This window comes from Papio anubis, chromosome 12 (assembly GCF_008728515.1).
Source record: "Papio anubis isolate 15944 chromosome 12, Panubis1.0, whole genome shotgun sequence".
Classification (NCBI taxonomy): domain Eukaryota; kingdom Metazoa; phylum Chordata; class Mammalia; order Primates; family Cercopithecidae; genus Papio; species Papio anubis.
Window position 1 is genome coordinate 90136412 of NC_044987.1, and position 2813 is coordinate 90139224.

The 2813-nt window shown below is 41.3% G+C and overlaps 1 long non-coding RNA gene across 1 annotated transcript; it reads left to right on the forward strand.

The window, feature by feature from the left end:
* Positions 1-407: 407 nt before the first annotated feature.
* On the forward strand, positions 408-1923 carry LOC110741206. The gene is made up of 2 exons (XR_002517040.2): positions 408-933; positions 1352-1923. It is a non-coding gene; the product is annotated as an uncharacterized LOC110741206 (long non-coding RNA).
* The last annotated feature ends 890 nt before the right edge of the window (positions 1924-2813 follow it).

The window sequence follows — 2813 nt, forward strand, 5'->3', positions numbered from 1 at the left end:
AAAAAAGGTATGTAACCTTATGCTTTAGTTTCCGGAAGTGCAACAAAGGGATGAAAAGAATATTCATCTCATGAAATCTCCATGAGAAACAAACTAAATGATATATATAAAAGTTATTTTGCAACCTGAACACTAGTTTTAGTTTTCATTTCGAAAGTTTAATTCTTCTTTTTTTTTTTTTTTTGAGACAGAGTCTCGCTCTGTTGCCTAGGCTGGAGTACAGTGGTGCGATCTCGGCTCACTGCAACCTCCAGCTCCCAGGTTCAAGTGATTCTCTTGCCTCAGCCTCCCAAGTAGCTGGGACTACAGAAGGGTGCCTGTAATTTTCATCACGCCTGACTAATTTTTTTCTATTTTTAGTAGAGACAGGGTTTCACCCTGTTAGCCAGGATGGTCTCGATGTCCTGACCTCGTGATTCGCCCGCCTCGGCTGCCGGAAGTGCTGGGATTACAGGCATGAGCCACCGCACCTGGCCAAGTTTAATTCATTTTGAAGACATTTGGAGAGCATTTCCTCTGGGCATAAGGGCCTTCTACCTGTGATGGGGATCTATATTTATATCTATAGTTATATCAATATCTATGCCATCTAGATCTGTTTCTATGTCTAAGCTTTGATTTCTGAGAGTTTGCAGCTCATTAGAGGTAGAAAATAACAATTAGGACCACGTCGGAGAAAAGAGATGGGGCTGGGAGGGTGGCAATACAAAATCATGGGGATGAGGAGAGGAGGAAAAGGGAAAATGTGAAATTAAAAACCAGCCAACTAGTTATATGAAATATGAGCAGAACCTCAGGTGTGTATTGTATAATGGTCACATGTTAATTTCATATTCGCTTATTAGTCTCTTTGCTTTTCCAGAACAAGTCCTCCCTTTCTGACAGGGCCATCACTTACAAAGACAACCAGAAAACCTCATCCCCTGGGAGATGGTAATTGGTTCAGTGGTGATCAAGTGACATTAGCAGGGCTAGAGACTTTTTGCAACTCTTTTTAGTAAGAGTTCACCTTAATATCTCCTTCTAAGATCACGAAAATTAAAAATATAATGAGTGAATGATTTATCATGCAAACTAGGGCATTTTTGAGAGTGAAAGGGATTGCTATCCATACACATGCTGGCATGATAGATGTAAACTGGACCTATTCTGGACAAACTGTGCTATGTGGTCACCCTCATTAAGGACCATGCAAATCCAGAACTGCTCAGAACTATCATGTACAGAGTACATGCCTGCAAATGACACCAGGAGAAAGGAAAGCAATGGGAGAGGGCCAGAGAAAGAGCGTTGGTGACTTGTTTGTACACAATGTCTGATGCTGCCCACTTACAGAATTTTCTATTTACAGGAGGCAACACATTTCACTTTTGCTTAAGAAGGATCTTGCAGAAAGTGAAGAAGAGCAGGAAGACAGAAGACATTTGAATGACGACTGATGTTCTCTTCTTTGGCCTAAGGTTTTAGGACACATTCACTGCCTGATCACTGTGGCCCAGAAGCCATAGCCTCTGCTGAAAGATAGAGGCCCCATGTTCCCTGTGCACATCTTCCCCAAAGCCTGTCTGAGGTTCCTGTGTTCACAGAAACAGGCCTATGGCAATGGCCTGGTCCTCAGAAGGATAACTTTCTGCCATACAAAAGAAAGGTTTTTTTTGTTTTGAGCAAGAGATCATTTCTGAATTTCCTACCTTTGACATGGACCAGACTAACTGACAAATTCTAGAAGGACAGACACTTCCAAACGTCTCTTGACATACTGGCTTCACAAAGGTTGGGAAAGTTGTTATAGAGAGGATGGAGCCTTTCTCCTCTTCCTGGGAAAGTCTGAAGAAGAAAGAGGCTACTGAGAAGTCTGGTAGATTCAGCAGCTAGTAAATATCGTGTCTAAATGGGCATCTTTTATTAAACTCTGAGGCAGGGTTGGTGTGTTAGGCCATTCTTTCTTGCTATAAAGAAATATCTGAGACTGGGTAATTTATAAAGAAAAGAGGTTTAATTGATTCATGGTTTTGCAGGCTGCACAGAAAGCATAATGACATCTGCTTCTGGCTAGGCCTCTGGAAGCTTCCAATGATGGTGGAAAGCAAAGAGGGAGCTTGCACATTACATGGCAAAAGCAGGAGCAAGAGAGAGGCGGGGAGGTGCCACACACTTTTAAAAGATCAGATCTCATGAAAACACACTTACTATTGTGAGGACAGCACCAAGAGGATGGTGCTAAACTATTCATGAGAAATCCTCGCCCATGATCCAGTCACCTCCCACCAGGCCCCACCTCCAACATTGGAGATTACATTTCAACATGAGATTTGGGTGGAAACACATTCAAACTTTATCAGGTAGGTGGGTGAGGGGGTTGGCCATCTTTTCTGATCTAAAGAAAGTCAGCAAATCTCCCAAGAAAAAGCTCACATGCCTGCCTGTTATATCTTGCAGCCCAGCTTTGGGAGTTCTTAAACTCGTAAGGATCTCTAAGCTCCCAGATTTATGGGCCTTGAAATAGACTTTGTAAGTACACAAAACTGAAGTTCTTTATTAGAGTTGACACATTTATTTTCCTCACTTGTTCTCCCTTTTGTGATCTTTTATTTTCTTTTTCTCTTTCTTTATATCTCTTTTTCACTTTCCTCCCTCTACAAACATCATCTATTCTTTCTCTTTAAGACTTTCTTTTTTGGAAATAATTTCAGGTACATGAAAAGATTGAAAGACTAGTACAAAGAATTATATACCCTCCACTGAGCTTCCCTAAATACTCTGCTAGCATTTTCCCATATTTGCTTTATTCTCTCTCTCTCTCTTTCTCTCTT